Raw genomic sequence first — 6065 nt, 5'->3', positions numbered from 1 at the left:
GACTCAGTTATCTCCATAACTTTATCATTTGAAGGACCTAATAATTTTAGAGGATTTAAATGATTTAGAGGATGAGGTCAGATGAACCAGCTTATCATGATCCTCCCACTGGCTTCACCAAGTCAGCTTAAGGGAGACCATTAAAAGGGCTGGTCTAGGAGCACCTAAATCAGTCACACTGATTTACCTAGCTGACATGGATCAGCTTGAATAGTCAAGTGATCTGATCAAAATATAATTCCCCAAGGACCATAGCCAGGTAAGTTCTATCAGTGGGAGGGTCGGCCAAAGCTTGCCTTAGACACCATCAGAAATGGTCAGATAAGCAGGCTCCAATTAAAAACCACCAGTCTGGTTTATCTTAGACACCAACTGGTTTAATTAGTTTCGATTAGATCAACCTAACAGTTCGTGCTAGACCGCTTAGCCAAAAATCAAGTCCATTTGATTCTCATTAAAGACATGGACTTGACCAACTACAACTATTGTAATTGATCTAGAGAATCCTTGACCTAATCTAAGATAATAATTGATTAGATTTAGTCAATTCTCTAATTAAGTCCATCTTTAATCTAACTATAGGTCTAACCCAATTAATGACCTAATTCCCACTAACCCATTAACCCAATGTGTTATGGTTTGTGTCTTAGGTTCTTCAATCACAATCCTAGAACCTAATCAAACAACTTCTTAATTCTTAATTAAGTTTTGGGCTGAGGGTTGGGTTCGACTTTCAAAAAATAATTTTCATATTTGTAAAATAATTTTACAATATGATTCTACCAACCATATTGCATGTTTGATTCATAATCAAGATACAAGTAAAATAAACATGAAACTACTTTAGATCTAATCTAAACAGGTTCATGTAATTGAAACAATTTCAACTTTAAACAATTTCTTTGCACAAAAATTATTAACAAAGAGATTTTATTTCAGATTTAAATACTTTTAATCTAATAAATCATAAATTTAATCTAAATCATATCTAACAAATTTATGATTAAAGATAGATCTACACAAACTAGGACAACCTTTGCACTGTAAGGGGTAAACCTTATAGCAGGACAACCTTGCAGCTCGTGATTGATCTATAATTTTAATTTCAGATTTAATAATCAGATTATAAATTAAATCTAATCTAAGAAATAATCTAAGCATGTATAAATAATCATGTAATAAAGAACCTAGGCTCTGAAACCAATTGTAGGAACCAGATCTAGGGTTTCAGGGTTAGATCTTGAAAGTTTTTCAAGATCATACAATGGAAGACTAAAATAAATCAAAATTATTTTCTAAAACTAGAGAATCCCTAGATCTAAGATCTTATTATATAATTATTAATAGCATTAAATCAAAAATTAAAATATATATATACAGCATGAACTACATGTTGATCATATCAACATGTTTCTATACTACATCTAATGTATGTATTAAACAATAGATCAGATCTATTACCTTGCAAGTTAGACATTCTAACCTCATTGATCCGGGCTTGAGGATGATGTTACAAGCCGCACATGCATCCGGCCTCTAGGAGTCGTCCACACGAGCCCATGAATCTCGATCAGAAGTCTTGCTTCAAGAAATCAGCACAGTATGCTAGTACTGCGCTGATCCTTCTTTGATGGTTGATCAGGTGCCTCCTTCTTCTTAATTTGAACTCTTCCAAAGATAGAAAGTAGGAGGAGGAGTTTCAAATCTGAGATGCTCTCAGAAAACTCAAGATGGAGGAAGGAAAGAGATGAAAACAAACAACCCTAGAAGAAGACCCTCTTCTTCTTCTCGTTTCTCTCTCTAGATACTCTATCTTGTATCTATTATATCTCCACGACCCAAAGGTCTTTCTCTCTAATTTTTGGAAAGCCAAAAGGTCTCTCAAATATATATCATCTTTAAAAGTTTTATGAAGAAACTCATTTTATACAAAGAGATATGATAGAGTCTTTATCTAGGTCAAATACCTAGTCAAGGCTTATCCAAACATGGTAAGATAAGGGGTGCCCAACTCTTGAGCACCTCCTCCTTATTTTTATGCATGGATTATCAGAAAAGGGTGCACAATATGTATCCTAAAATACATGAAAATTCCAAAAAAAATTTGGATAAATTTAGTACAAAATTGAAAGAGTTTTGGATTTCTAAAACTCTATCTCATAGAATTCAAAATCCAAACTTATTCCTCTTTGATTTGATCCAAACCACCTTCCATGTAAGAAAGAAGAGAAGAAACCTTTTGTGAACATGGGAGAGACCTGAGAGAGGGATTTTATCATACAAAATAAGAGGAGATTGGCATTGAATGAGAGAGAGGGCATGGGGAAGGCTTATGTGGCGCAAGGTGGAATCCTAGTCTTACTAGGATTCTATCTTATGACTTATTTTAATTTGGTTTCTCAAATCAAATCAAACCAAAATTAGATCAATCCAATTAAAATAGGTCTTAATCTAATTAAAAATCTAATTTAATCAGATTAAATTAGATTTAAGTCTGATTTAATTTTTTAATCAAATTAGAAATTAGATTGACCCAAGTCCTAGTTGAACTAGGACTAATTTTTCCTTGCACTTGGCTTATCCAATAAACCAATTAGACTTGATCCAATCAAGATCAAACTAAATCTAATTAAATCATATTTAATTAGACTTAATCTCAGCCCATTGGCTTAATCAAATTAAGCCAATTAGCAATCGAATTGCTAATCGATCCTCCTGCAACACTTGCACTGGGTTAAATGTCAATCGTATAGATCATTTAACCCTAGAACGATTCTTAATCGTTGATCAACCATCCGATCGGATCATGAACTCTAATGTGTGTGACCTCATAGGTCTGAACCTAAGCTGGTAGTATAGAAATAAATTATTATACCAATCGAAGTGACCATCTAGCAATGGTACCCGACGATCGGATAGGTCGAATGTGTAGAACAACATCCTTAGAACCCATACGGATATAGTTTTCATATAATTCATCCCCTTGACCAAAATGATCATATGACACCCCAGAGTTCAACTGTCAACTCTGATCAGGTTGTCCACATTGTATTTCAAAATATCAAATCCATCTGATGGATTACCCTGGCCAAGGTTTTACTAAACTGAAATACAGTGACTCATTCTTCTCCAACTCTTGGAGTGGTCAATCCCATCTCGATCTCACTCTGACTTCGCAAGTACTTGACTGTGCCCAAAATCCTTCCATCCCTGAATTAGAAATTCAGTTAGTCCAGTACCAAAGCACAGTGAGTTGCTTACAAGTCACTGAGGCGATCTCAGGTCTAAGGGACACTTATACCTATATCCCATCAGAGACATTCTTGACAGTAGAATACTCTGGAGTTGGTCACGTTCAATGATGATGTACCAGTACATTTCACCTGTATATCATACCAGTGTCTTCACACTCTTTGGTTAAGAGGACAACCAACCCATATGGCCTACAGCGACCTATGCTCGATAGAAGCTGTCATCCTTATTAACAACCTATCATTTGGTCGTGAACAGTTTTAAGGACTAATCGATAAATCCTCTCTTTATCGAATCTAAATAGTCCTAAGGACTTCATCATAACAATGGAGTTCATTAGAAGATGAAAGCTTATGATGAAAATGCCAAATATATTTTATTTATTAACAAATCAATTACAATACTTGGTTGCTCAACCGTCAACAGCTTGATGATTGGCTTTTTGGGACACATTTTCCAACAGTGCATATATGGGTAAGTTCATAACCAGTTGTTTCTCTAAACAACTTCTAGTAATCAATTTTGCCCCAGAACCTAATCAGTAGGCTTTGGCCTCCATTGAAAAGATCTGGTTAGGTCCAACCATTAACATGACTTGATTTGATGAATCGGACCAATAAATGATCAGGCCCGACTTTGGCTGGCCAACCTAACCACCATCAGAAAGACTCAAACCAAATTATCATACTATGAATGATAATTCCATTAGTCAATAAGCACCAGGCCTTTGGGCCTCCAATGATTATTAAACTAATGGACTCATTATCACTCACTTAATGGGAGGCTATGACTTAGTTATCACTATAACTTAATCATTTTAGGGACCTAATAATTTTGAGGATTTTATTAAAGGATAGAAGAGAGGAAATTAACTAGACAATTTCAATCCTCCCACTGACTTCACCAAGTCAGATTAAAAAAGATTTAATTAAAGCCGGCATTAGGAGCACCTAAATCAGTCACACTGATTTACCTAATGACATGGATAAGCCCTAATCACCAAGTGATCTAATCAAAACCTAACTCACCAGGTTAGCCAGGTAAGTGAGATCAGTGGTGGGGATATGCCATTAACTTGTCAAAGATAAAATCAATGCGAGTAGCTCCCACTTAAGAACCACTGGTCAAACTGCCGAACTTACCTTAGACACCAACCGGTTCATTAGTTTTAATTTGATTAACTTAGTAAATAGGGTTCCACGACGTAGCCATGAATTAAGTCCATCTTGGTCTAGTTAAAGATATGGACCCATTCAACTACAACTATTGGAGTTGAGTCTAGAGTGTCCTTGACCTAATGTAATTCAACTTTTGATTAGATTTGATCAATTACTCTAATTTAGTCCATTTCTTTAAGCTAACCTTAGGTCCAACCTAATTATGAACCTAATCCATCTAACCCATTGACCCACAAGTTTATGCAATTGTCTTAGATCTTAATACACAATTCTAGACCAACTTGACAACACTTAATTCTTTTAATTAAGTATTTGGGCTGATGGGTCAGGATTTGGCATTTCGAAAATAATTTTCAAATTTGAAAGGTTTTATTTTCTGTTCACCAAATATGTTGACTCATTTCACAAATAGATTAGCACATTTCATAAATAGTAATCCTATTGCTAATTACATAATAGAAAATAACTCAATCAAAATAAATCATGAATATTTCTTTAGATCTAATCTAACACATTTATGATAAATTTTATAATTGAACCTTTACAATAAGTCCTTTCGCTGCTTCATCTGTATGGGATATAATTGCAGCGGCACCCCTACCACCATAGGAGACCCCATCGAATGGGAGGAGAGGGCCTTTAAACCCTACTTTTCTCCTATGATCGGACGGCCATGGCAACCAACCCAATTAGATTACTTGCTACTTGGATCAAGTATATCTAAATATACCAATTTTAAATTTTAAATTTTAAATTTTAAATTTTGAATTTTGAATTTTGAATTTCAAATTTCAAACAAATTTCAAATTTTAAATTTTTGAATTTCAAATTTTGAATTTTAAATTTTGAATTTTAAATTTGAAATTTCAACCAAATTTTAAATTTTAAATTTCAAATTTTGAATTTTGAATTTCAAATTTCAAAATTTAAATTTCAAATTTTGTATTTCAAATGTTTGAATTTTGAATTTCGAACAACTTTCAAAATTCAAAATTCAAATTTGAAATTCAAATTTTAAATTTAAACTTTGAGATTATAATTTAATCTACGCATGCAAATTCATATATCATATCTTAGAACCTACTCTGATACCATTTGAAGCAAAATTTAGTATAGGGGTAAAATGGTAATTTTAAAACTTTTTCAAAATCATTATTTTATAGTGAAAATAATTAATTAATCTAATTAATTAATATATATTTATCCTACACTAGGATCTAAATATGATATATAGCATGCATGCATTTAAATTTGAAATTCAAATTTGAACAGTAAATAATTTACTGTTCTATGTTCAGAACACAATACCTTTGTGTGGGTAGTCGATCGTCGCAATCTGATTACCGTCGGAAGGATCTGATCATTGCAACATAGCCACATAGTATGTCTGGCCTCTGTGGATCATCCACATGAAGCTTCCGATCTAATCGGCTCCTCACGAGTGCTAGCTCGTTGTAGAGCCCTTTCGACGGTCGATACTGATCGAACTCCTTCGATCGATGTTTGTTGACTCCTCGAATACTCTAAATTATCAACAAATGTGTCTGAGAGGTAGATTATACTCTCCCTTAAATTTGGTGGGCTCACGACACTCGTAGCTCACTAACTCACTTCCCAAACCCCAGGCTGAAACCC

The sequence above is a fragment of the Elaeis guineensis genome, chromosome 1 (assembly GCF_000442705.2).
Source record: "Elaeis guineensis isolate ETL-2024a chromosome 1, EG11, whole genome shotgun sequence".
NCBI classification, from domain to species: domain Eukaryota; kingdom Viridiplantae; phylum Streptophyta; class Magnoliopsida; order Arecales; family Arecaceae; genus Elaeis; species Elaeis guineensis.
Note: the sequence above shows the minus strand (reverse complement) of the source record.